Consider the following 13,528-nt stretch of genomic DNA (forward strand, 5'->3'; position numbering starts at 1 on the left):
AGCCTCATATAAAACAGGGGTTTCAAACTTCAAACATGCATGAAGGATATGTCTGAGTGATCTGAAATGGTCAGAGCTGAACTCTGTGGGGGAGTTAAAGTTAATTCTGAAGGATAAATCTCTCGGTTGATGTGACTGCTTCCAATTTGTTGGCAAGCACATTTTTTTAGAAACTACACCTATATCATAATTGTTTTTTTTTAGCTTGATCCTGTTTTGGTCGGATGCTGTGCTTTCACTTGTATGTTGTGCATGTGACAGTTGTAGCTTGTGTGAGGCTCTCTCCTCCTCGTGTGTGACACATTTACCTTGCCTTGCGTTGCTGTTTTTGTGCAGCTTTTCAGTTGAAAGTGGGGTTTATTTGCTGCACAACATCAGACAGCAACAAGCAATCTGTCAATTGCTTGAAATGTGCATAATGAAAAACTAAACCTAATAATCCTGATGCTTACTAACCATAATCCTAATCCCAATACCTAACCATAATTCAGGTCCACCCTGCAGCAAGTAAATATTCAGTACAGAGGTTTTTATACATTTTCACATCTCTGGACACACACACACATACACAGGACATTTACTCACCCATCTATTACATGTGCAAAACAAGCTGCCTTAAGACACACAAGCACATATTCACACAACTTAATCGCAACCGCCATCACTGCCCTATTTTCCATATGTAATTGGGGCACCTACATCCAGCCAGCTGTAGACCAGTGTGTGTATGTGTGTGTTCATGTGTGTGTGTGTGTTCTCAGCCATCTGCACAAATGCAATCTAATGCTGTAGGCAGAGTTTTAGCATCAGTCACAAGGGGGCTGATGCTGGGGAGTGGGAGGGGGGCACTAAGGGAGGGTTACTGAGAGATAGAGAGGGAAGCATGAGACAACGCAAGTGAGTAAATGAGAATCAAATGAGAGAACAACAACAACAGCAGGCATAGAAGTGGTAGATGTTTAATATCCTGAATCAAAAATGATTGTTGGGATTAACAATTTAATGACCAAAAACAAAATCCCCCATATGTGGTTTTGAGGAGACTCTAATTTGCATTTTTGTAGCCAAACTACTTCTACCACAGATATACCAGATCTGACAGTTAGGTCACCAAAGCCAAGGTCACACTGAAGTTGTGGAATCTTGACCAAATGAGACAAAATGAATGTAATAGAGATGGTGTGGAAAAGGATAAGGGTAAGGCAGGTGAAGCACGAAAAGAAAGTGACACACGTTTTTCTTAAAATTGTTGTTGGAAACATTGATGTCTTGTCTAAACTGATAACTTGATACAACTGCTATATATATCTTCTCCTGGTCTCTGTCGTCTGATGGCGGCACATCTTTGAGTCTGGTTCTGTCGGAGGTCTGTCTTTCTGTTAAAAGGGAGTTTTTTTTTCTCTCCACTGATGATTTCTCTTCTCTCTGTAATGTTGTTAAGGTTTCTGCCTTACTATGTATGTTAATGTATGTTTTGATTTGGCACTATACAAATAAATTTGAACTGAGTTGAATTTAATTTAGATTTGACCCCACCCCCAGGAGACCAATACACTTCAAGCTTACAGTGAAATCTTCATTGTATGACGTTAACTGTAGTTTTGGATGTCCAGATTGTCTTTACTCAGCTGTTCTGACAAATGCAGGTAGTTACAGTTGCCTTTGTGTGAGGTTATAAACGTCTGTAAAACAGAGGTCAGTGAGACACTAATGTGGACATAAAGAAGACATCAGGACATTATTGAGCTACATTTCTTTGTTTTTAGCAAACGTATAGATTGTCTCAGTCTCTGGTCTTGTTGTGATCAACATGCTACTTGTAGTGACCTTCAGTTTGAGGCTGTTATACACCAGTGACTATCTGAAATTTGACTTTTAGAGCTAGTTTCCCTCTGCCAATAAAGCTGTTTTGGTATTTACAGGAGATTTATAAAATAACTAGTGTAGATTTGATTTACCATAGCTGCTGCCTCAGTGTTCTTTTGTTTTTTTCCCATTTACATTATGAAGTTTGGGGATTTAACTCCCTGAAGCACTTTAAGGAATATTTTACTTAACTGAGTTTGAAGTTACCGTGCAGTAAATTGAACAGCTGTGTTTCCCCAAGACAAATCTGCACACACACACACACACACACAAACAGAGACCTTCAGAGCCATATCCACACACACATTATAAGTGTTATTTTATGACGCATAAAAGAAGCAAATAATACAGCCCCACTCGAGAAGCGCTTATCCTATCGAACTGCTAAATAACGAGGGCTTTTAGTAACAGAATTCACCTATGAAACTTTTGGTGGGTTCAACATTGTTGTTGCCTCTATATGTTTTGACTTAAACAAATGACTTCCTGGCTGCAGCGCACGAATGTCACCAGATGACACAAGATGCTGCTATAGTGAGAGGCACAGAGACACTTCATCAACACTGTAAATCACAGGCAACCTGAACCTCACCTGGATACTGGTGATGCTGTTTTTGCATCTTTATCCTTTTCTAATACTGTGTATTCATATAAAGATACATGTTTCAGCTCATGTTCATACTTCACACATGTCTAAAAACAGTGTTAACTGAGTTAAACATTAAAGGCTTGTGGAGAAGTTTCTGACTGAAGTTGAGTGTTTGTCTTAATGCTTTAACAGTGTTCTGTTTCTCTTACAGATATGCTGCTCTTGAGCAAGGCGTTTTCCATACATTGTCTGGTAATGCCAGCCAATGGCTGTGCTTGATATATATATTGTAGCTTGAAACAGCTTGAACTCGACAGCTTTACTATTTCACAGTATCAAAAAATCATGACCTTTAATAAAAAAAAATTAAAATAAGAACATTATGGAATTGATTTCAAACCTAAAATTACAAACTGTACATATTTGTGAAAATGTTCAGTGAAAAAAAGACGTCACAGTGCATTTAAAGCTATAGTTTGTAACTTTTAAGTATAAATGAATATTTGTTACATAACTTACTAAAGTAATGTAAAAAAAAAAAAAAGAAGAAGAATCAGCCCAGTTTCTCTCTCTCTCTCTCTCTCTCTCTCTCTATCTGTGTGAGTAGGGGTGAGGGAGAAAAACTATGTCAAATGAGGACAGTAGTGTTGTGGTAATTACTCAGAGGTCCACACAGCTTGAAGGAGGTTCCACACTGGAACATTAACATGAAAAAAAAGGGTTTCACACAGGCCTTGAAATAAAATACTTTTTTTTGCAACCACAAAAGGTTAAAAAAATGTATTAAAGCATCAATAAAGTCCGAACAGTTTCCTTTTCCGCATGTGTATAAATGCACGTACACTGAACACAGTCACTGCAAGGACTGGTTGGACTGTTGTTGCAGCTGAGGAAGACGAATACATCAAGTTCACAAAGGTCACATGTCAAACAGGTCGGTGGAATGTTTACTGTTTAAACTGTGTTTAAACTCTGCATGCTTGTGGGAGCCCAAGCATAGATGTCTATGATTTTACATGACACACTACATACAGTACCGCATGTGTGTTTACACTCGTCTGTGTGTTTATGCATATGTGTATATGCCTTCAATCTTTCGAATGTAAAAAGAAGCGGAGGAGAAGAGCATGGGTGAAAGATATGGAGGAACATTCCTAACTAATGTTTCCACTTGGATTTGCTTGTGATTTATGAATTTATGTTTGCAATCTGGTGAGAAAAAAAATATTCAGGCAAAAAACACACTTTTTGGGAGAGCTTTTAAATTCTACTGTGATGAGTCATTTTGCCACGTAGTTAAATTTTCCACCATATACGTGGCGAATACGTTTAGACAGATGGTAGGAAATAAGAGGTCACTGGGGTTCAAAGCTGTTGTTATAAGAGGAGAAAGGTGAGTTTTGTCTGAAACTGATAAGTTGTCGCCTCCAACACCAAACATCATTTATTCTCAGCTTCGTGAGCATGTTTTTTGATGTAATTCCAGTGGTTTGTTTCACAGGTAACTACAAGTTCAAGTAGAGTTATCGATCGGATTGTTGAGTTTATTTGACATTAGGCATAAAATAGATTTGTGTTTTTTGTTCCTCCCATTTATTTTTCTCTACATCTGTCAATTCTTTACTTCTCCTCTCCTCCATTCATCTCTCAATCCATAACTCTTTCTTTCTCTCTTTACAGGAGCTGGTTAATCATGAGGAGGTAAATGAGGACACACAGATACGAAACTACACCGCAATACACAGTGTAATAGCTTTCTCTCTGACAGACCCCAAAATTATAACCCAAACTAGTGCAGTGAAGAAATTGTCTGAGAATGCTGGTGTACAAACAAACAGCATGTGGTGCGTCCCAACTCTAATTAACTGTATGTTTGCAGTAATCATGGGTTTCTCTCATAATTTATGCCACATGATTTGATTACAGAGCAATCTGATTGGTTTAAATTAGTGTCTAATGAGAGCGTGGTAATGAAGTTACAGGATGTTCCAGGAAATAGGAGGTTACTGGGAGCGTATCCTTGAGACACACACACACACAGTGACATACAGTCTGTTTCATCAGATCTGTATTTATTTATGTTCAGCCCTCTGTACTGACTTACTTTAAATTTGCTTTAGACAAGACCCCTGCTTTACAGAGGCTACTTTATTGTGCTGCAATGTTTCTACGGCAACAAAAAAGAATGACTTCCTTTCTGATATACAAAGGCCACCGTATAGTTCCCTGACATGCTTGGGAAGGATGGGAGGGATGAGAGGAAGACTCCTCCATTTATTGCACTCTGCAGTCTCACCATTACATGTCACTAATTCTCACATAGTGGACCTGTAAGGTATAATAATTACACACACACACACATATATACACACACTATATATATATATATATATATATATATATACATATACATATATGTATATATATATATATACATATATATACATATACATATATATATATACATATACATATATATATACATATATACATGGAAGCTACTTTAAAATGATATTTGTAATGCTAAAATATTATTTATCATTGTTATCCATGAATTTCCAAATGTACTGTTTTACAAAAAAAACATAAAAAATAGTAAAGCACATATATTATTTATTTATTAAGATGTCAAATTATAGTTATTTACTTGTATTTCTAAAAGGTTTATGTTTAGTTTTCCATGGAATAAAAACACACATGATATTTACACCTTGTCACATTCTACATCAGTCAGAAAGTTAGCAATGAATCACCATCTTTTTTTCTTTTTCTTCAGTCAGTCACAGAGAAGCGCCAAATCCATGCACTTCCACAAATACTGTGTCTGTTCCATTTCTACCACAATCTCTTGCATTTCTTATCCAAACATGGCCAAAGTCAACACAGCAAAGACCGATGCTTTAGGTAAGTGACTTGCCAAGTTTGAAGCCCGTCAAGTGACCTGTTGGACATTTTATTCAATTAAGACTCTGAAAAATAAAATAGATGTTGCATTTATAGATACAATACTGTGCAAAAGTCTCAAGCTACTCAAGATCTGTTGTTTTAGCAATACTATGATGAGTAGTGAGACAGTACAATTCTGTCTCGTTCACTTTATTGCAGCACAGGATAATAAAGGAAACGTATGCAGTTTTAAAATTACTGAATTATTTTCAGGGAGAAAAACTGCTTCTCCAGGCTAATGTTTCAAATGTTTAGTCTGACTTGCCCTTACACTTGGCTGTCTTGGATCTAGAGTGGAACCTTAATTAATTGTATTGATAAAACCTGTGTTGTAAAACTTGTGTCTACCATGTTGGGAAATGTCTGCTGTGAAAAAGGTCTATTACACCAGGTGTGTTCAATTCATGCTTGTGCATTACAGGTAGACAAGACCCCTGAGGTAAACTCAGCTTGATAAGATTCAAGACCAACTTTCAGTCACATCATTCCAAATCCAAATGCTGCCAATGAACACATAATCTGACAGACATAAAAACAACAGCGCTGATGGTGCCCTGAGACTTTTGCAGAGTACGGTCAATTATTCAAATTCAGCTTCAGCTTCAGGAAGAACAATGCAAACATCTTTACAGTGTATTATTTCAGAATGTAACAGAAAACCAGGCTTTCGAGTGCAGTGGATTTGCTGCAAGACTTGTTCTAATGGGTCTAATTGTGTTTTTTCTAGTAATCCTTTAGGTAAGATTTCTGTCCCGCAAATATTATGGTCTGATCACAGATTAACAAGGATTACACACATCAGCAAACACACAGATATCTCAGAAAAAAATATATTCATGTTCCACCAAACAAAAACATAATTTTTGCTCTTCCTGTGAAGATTAAATGTGTGCATGTGTGTGATAGTGTTGGGAGCTCTTACTATTTTGTAGATACACACATAGAAACAGGCAGATTTCACGCAAAGGGCAGCCCACTCACACGGCCTTGTGAGGTTGCCTCTATGATCTTTTAATTTGCATGGATCAAGACTAATCCCCAATCACACTCATCTCTTTTCTACTCCAGTGACCCTTGTGGAAAATATCAGAGTGAGGGAGGATGTGTGGATTATTGCTTGTTTGGGAGGATGTCGTCTGAGGTTTCAGTTTGTCAGTGATAAATGTTTGACCATTATTTGTTCATGCTGTAGAATTCAAAATTAACTTTAATCCAGTGCTGTCATTTTAAATAAACTAGACTCAAACATTTATTTTTAAGCTGGCATGCAAACAAAGGGGTTAAAAAATAGTATGGATGTAAAATGGCAATAATCGAGGGTTCCACGGTGAGACAAGCATGTGTCTCTGATGAAAAAACTGATGTGAAAAAGGGACGGATTAAAGAGGAAAACATATGAGAGGACAGCAGCAGTCCATTATTGTAAACAACAATGGGGATGGAGTGGCTCAGTGGTTAAGACTGGAACCCTGTGTGTGCAAAAGACATCATGGTTGCAAGTTCAACTCCACCCCTGGCTGATTGTACTCAATTCCCTTGTAAGTCGCTTTGGATAAAAGCATCTGCTAAATGACATGTAATGTAATGTAATGTAATATAATGAACAACACTTAAAGAAAGGTTGATAGAGTGTGTGTATGACAGAAGCATATGTGGAGACGTCCCATCAACAAGACAAAAATCGTACCAAAATGACATAGTTTAGTATGTTGTCCAGACATTTAAAGGAATACTTCACTGATTTGCATGTGGCTTTGTATTGCTAGAATAGCAGTAGTATTTTTTTTTTAAAGTTTTCCACTGAGTGGTAAAAAATCTGTTTTTCCCTTACCAATTGTGGCCACAACGTGCCCACGACATGCCCTCGCGTAATTGGAGGGAATGGGTTCGTGGGCACGTCGTTCAAGGTCATAGGGGGATGAGACTTCATTCCCAGAATGTAAACACGGTGTCCGCCATCTTTGCTAATAGTTACGCTAACCAGCTCTTGCTTATCCAAAATGTGCTAAAAAAAAAAGTCATAGGTGAGTATGTCGTCCAAAATGTGACAAAAATATCATAAGTTAGTATGTCGTCCAAAATGTGACAAAAAAGTCTTTAATTCGATAGGTCGTGCAAAAAGTGACAAAAAAGTCATAGGTTAGTATGTCAGGCAAAATGTGAAAAAAAAAAGTCATAGGTTAGTCGTCCAAAGTGTGACAAAAAAGTCATTGGATCGTATATTGTCCAAAATATGACAAAAAGTTCAAATTTCAATATGTTGTCCAAAATGTGCCAAAAAAGTCATAGATTAGTATATCGTCCAAAATGTGCCAAAAAAGTCATAGATTAGTATATCGTCCAAAATGACACAAAAAAGTCATACTATAGTATGTCATCAAAAATCACCCAAAAAAGTCATACATAGTATGTCATCCAAAATGACACCAAAAAGTCATACTATAAGTATGTCGACCAAAATGACACCAAAAAGTCATACTATAGTATGTCGTCCAAAATCACTGAAAAAAGTCATACTATAGTATGTCGTCCAAAATCACTGAAAAAAGTCATACTATAGTATGTCGTCCGAAATAACTGAAAAAAGTCATACTATAGTATATCGTCCAAAATGACTCAAAAAAGTCATACTATAGTATGTCGTCCAAAATGACACCAAAAAGTCATACTATAGTATGTCGTCCAAAATCACCCAAAAAAATCATTCTATAGTATGTCGTCCAAAATGACACCAAAAAGTCATACTATTGTATGTCGTCCAAAATGACAACAAAAGTCATACTATAGTATGTCGTCCAAAATGACACATAAAAAAGTCTTACTATAGTATGTCGTCCAAAATGACACCAAAAAGTCATACTATTGTATGTCGTCCAAAATGACACCAAAAAGTCATACTATAGTATGTCGTCCAAAATCACTCAAAAAAGTCATACTATAGTATGTCTTCCAAAATGATACCAAAAAGTCATACTATTGTATGTCGTCCAAAATGACACATAAAAAAGTCATACTATAGTATTTCTTCCAAAATGATACCAAAAAGTCATACTATTGTATGTCGTCCAAAATGACAACAAAAGTCATACTATAGTATGTCGTCCAAAATGACACATAAAAAAGTCATACTATAGTATGTCGTCCAAAATGACACCAAAAAGTCATACTGTAGTATGTCGTCCAAAATGACACCAAAAAGTCATCCTATAATATGTCGTCAAAAATCACCCAAAAAAGTCACACTATAGTATGTCGTCCAAAATTACACCAAAAAGTCATAGTATAGTATGTCGTCAAAAGTCACCCAAAGAAGTCATACTATAGTATGTCGTCCAAAATCACTCAAAAAAGTCATACTATAGTATGTCGTCCAAAATGACACCAAAAAGTCATACTATAGTATGTCATCCAAAATGACACTTAAAAGTCATACTTTAGTATGTGGTCCAAAATTACACCAAAAAGTCATACTATAGTATGTCGTCCAAAATGACACCAAAAAGTCATACTATAGTATGTCGTCCAAAATGACACCAAAAAGTCATACTATAGTATGTCGTCCAAAATCACTCAAAAAAGTCATACTATAGTATGTCTTCCAAAATGATACCAAAAAGTCATACTATTGTATGTCGTCCAAAATCACCCAAAAAAGTCATACTATAGTATGTCGTCCAAAATGACACCAAAAAGTCATACTATTGTATGTCGTCCAAAATGACAACAAAAGTCATACTATAGTATGTCGTCCAAAATGACACATAAAAAAGTCATACTATAGTATGTCGTCCAAAATGACACCAAAAAGTCATACTATAGTATGTCTTCCAAAATGACACCAAAAAGTCATATTATAGTATGTCGTCCAAAATCACCCAAAAAAGTCATACTATAGTATGTCGTCCAAAATGACACATAAAAAAGTCATACTATAGTATGTCGTCCAAAATGACACCAAAAAGTCATACTGTAGTATGTCGTCCAAAATGACACCAAAAAGTCATCCTATAATATGTCGTCAAAAATCACCCAAAAAAGTCACACTATAGTATGTCGTCCAAAATTACACCAAAAAGTCATAGTATAGTATGTCGTCAAAAGTCACCCAAAGAAGTCATACTATAGTATGTCGTCCAAAATCACTCAAAAAAGTCATACTATAGTATGTCGTCCAAAATGACACCAAAAAGTCATACTATAGTATGTCATCCAAAATGACACTTAAAAGTCATACTTTAGTATGTGGTCCAAAATTACACCAAAAAGTCATACTATAGTATGTCGTCCAAAATGACACCAAAAAGTCATACTATAGTATGTCGTCCAAAATCACCCAAAAAAGTCATACTATAGTATTTCGTCCAAAATGACACCAAAAAGTCATACTATAGTATGTCGTCCAAAATCACTCAAAAAAGTCATACGATAGTATGTCTTCCAAAATGATACCAAAAAGTCATACTATTGTATGTCGTCCAAAATGACACATAAAAAAGTCATACTATAGTATTTCTTCCAAAATGATACCAAAAAGTCATACTATTGTATGTCGTCCAAAATGACAACAAAAGTCATACTATAGTATGTCGTCCAAAATGACACATAAAAAAGTCATACTATAGTATGTCGTCCAAAATGACACCAAAAAGTCATACTATAGTATGTCGTCCAAAATGACACCAAAAAGTCATACTATAGTATGTCGTCAAAAATGACACCAAAAAGTCACACTGTAGTATGTCGTCCAAAATGACACCAAAAAGTCATCCTATAATATGTCGTCAAAAATCACCCAAAAAAGTCACACTATAGTATGTCGTCCAAAATTACACCAAAAAGTCATACTATAGTATGTCGTCCAAAATGACACCAAAAAGTCATACTATAGTATGTCGTCCAAAATCACTCAAAAAAGTCATACTATAGTATGTCTTCCAAAATGATACCAAAAAGTCATACTATTGTATGTCGTCCAAAATCACCCAAAAAAGTCATACTATAGTATGTCGTCCAAAATGACACCAAAAAGTCATACTATTGTATGTCGTCCAAAATGACAACAAAAGTCATACTATAGTATGTCGTCCAAAATGACACATAAAAAAGTCATACATAGTATGTCATCCAAAATGACACCAAAAAGTCATACTATTGTATGTCGTCCAAAATGACACATAAAAAAGTCATACTATAGTATTTCTTCCAAAATGATACCAAAAAGTCATACTATTGTATGTCGTCCAAAATGACAACAAAAGTCATACTATAGTATGTCGTCCAAAATGACACATAAAAAAGTCATACTATAGTATGTCGTCCAAAATGACACCAAAAAGTCATACTATAGTATGTCGTCCAAAATGACACCAAAAAGTCATACTATAGTATGTCGTCAAAAATGACACCAAAAAGTCACACTGTAGTATGTCGTCCAAAATGACACCAAAAAGTCATCCTATAATATGTCGTCAAAAATCACCCAAAAAAGTCACACTATAGTATGTCGTCCAAAATTACACCAAAAAGTCATACTATAGTATGTCGTCCAAAATGACACCAAAAAGTCATACTATAGTATGTCGTCCAAAATCACTCAAAAAAGTCATACTATAGTATGTCTTCCAAAATGATACCAAAAAGTCATACTATTGTATGTCGTCCAAAATCACCCAAAAAAGTCATACTATAGTATGTCGTCCAAAATGACACCAAAAAGTCATACTATTGTATGTCGTCCAAAATGACAACAAAAGTCATACTATAGTATGTCGTCCAAAATGACACATAAAAAAGTCATACTATAGTATGTCGTCCAAAATGACACCAAAAAGTCATACTATAGTATGTCGTCCAAAATGACACCAAAAAGTCATACTATAGTATGTCGTCCAAAATCACTCAAAAAAGTCATACTATAGTATGTCTTCCAAAATGATACCAAAAAGTCATACTATTGTATGTCGTCCAAAATGACAACAAAAGTCATACTATAGTATGTCGTCCAAAATGACACATAAAAAAGTCTTACTATAGTATGTCGTCCAAAATGACACCAAAAAGTCATACTATTGTATGTCGTCCAAAATGACACCAAAAAGTCATACTATAGTATGTCGTCCAAAATCACTCAAAAAAGTCATACTATAGTATGTCTTCCAAAATGATACCAAAAAGTCATACTATTGTATGTCGTCCAAAATGACACATAAAAAAGTCATACTATAGTATTTCTTCCAAAATGATACCAAAAAGTCATACTATTGTATGTCGTCCAAAATGACAACAAAAGTCATACTATAGTATGTCGTCCAAAATGACACATAAAAAAGTCATACTATAGTATGTCGTCCAAAATGACACCAAAAAGTCATACTGTAGTATGTCGTCCAAAATGACACCAAAAAGTCATCCTATAATATGTCGTCAAAAATCACCCAAAAAAGTCACACTATAGTATGTCGTCCAAAATTACACCAAAAAGTCATAGTATAGTATGTCGTCAAAAGTCACCCAAAGAAGTCATACTATAGTATGTCGAACAAAATCACTCAAAAAAGTCATACTATAGTATGTCGTCCAAAATGACACCAAAAAGTCATACTATAGTATGTCATCCAAAATGACACTTAAAAGTCATACTATAGTATGTGGTCCAAAATTACACCAAAAAGTCATACTATAGTATGTCGTCCAAAATGACACCAAAAAGTCATACTATAGTATGTCGTCCAAAATGACACCAAAAAGTCATACTATAGTATGTCGTCCAAAATCACTCAAAAAAGTCATACTATAGTATGTCTTCCAAAATGATACCAAAAAGTCATACTATTGTATGTCGTCCAAAATCACCCAAAAAAGTCATACTATAGTATGTCGTCCAAAATGACACCAAAAAGTCATACTATTGTATGTCGTCCAAAATGACAACAAAAGTCATACTATAGTATGTCGTCCAAAATGACACCAAAAAGTCATACTATTGTATGTCGTCCAAAATGACAACAAAAGTCATACTATAGTATGTCGTCCAAAATGACACATAAAAAAGTCATACTATAGTATGTCGTCCAAAATGACACCAAAAAGTCATACTATAGTATGTCTTCCAAAATGACACCAAAAAGTCATATTATAGTATGTCGTCCAAAATCACCCAAAAAAGTCATACTATAGTATGTCGTCCAAAATCACTCAAAAAAGTCATACTATAGTATGTCGTCCAAAATGACACCAAAAAGTCATACTATAGTATGTCGTCCAAAATGACAACAAAAGTCATACTATAGTATGTCGTCCAAAATGACACATAAAAAAGTCTTACTATAGTATGTCGTCCAAAATGACACCAAAAAGTCATACTATTGTATGTCGTCCAAAATGACAACAAAAGTCATACTATAGTATGTCGTCCAAAATGACACATAAAAAAGTCTTACTATAGTATGTCGTCCAAAATGACACCAAAAAGTCATACTATTGTATGTCGTCCAAAATGACACCAAAAAGTCATACTATAGTATGTCGTCCAAAATGACACCAAAAAGTCATACTATTGTATGTCGTCCAAAATGACACCAAAAAGTCATACTATAGTATGTCGTCCAAAATCACTCAAAAAAGTCATACGATAGTATGTCTTCCAAAATGATACCAAAAAGTCATACTATTGTATGTCGTCCAAAATGACACATAAAAAAGTCATACTAAAGTATTTCTTCCAAAATGATACCAAAAAGTCATACTATTGTATGTCGTCCAAAATGACAACAAAAGTCATACTATAGTATGTCGTCCAAAATGACACATAAAAAAGTCATACTATAGTATGTCGTCCAAAATGACACCAAAAAGTCATACTATAGTATGTCGTCCAAAATGACACCAAAAAGTCATACTATAGTATGTCGTCCAAAATGACACCAAAAAGTCATACTGTAGTATGTCGTCCAAAATGACACCAAAAAGTCATCCTATAATATGTCGTCAAAAATCACCCAAAAAAGTCACACTATAGTATGTCGTCCAAAATTACACCAAAAAGTCATAGTATAGTATGTCGTCAAAAGTCACCCAAAGAAGTCATACTATAGTATGTCGTCCAAAATGACACTTAAAGTCATACTA

The sequence above is a fragment of the Solea solea genome, chromosome 7 (genome assembly GCF_958295425.1).
Source record: "Solea solea chromosome 7, fSolSol10.1, whole genome shotgun sequence".
Lineage (NCBI taxonomy): Eukaryota > Metazoa > Chordata > Actinopteri > Pleuronectiformes > Soleidae > Solea > Solea solea.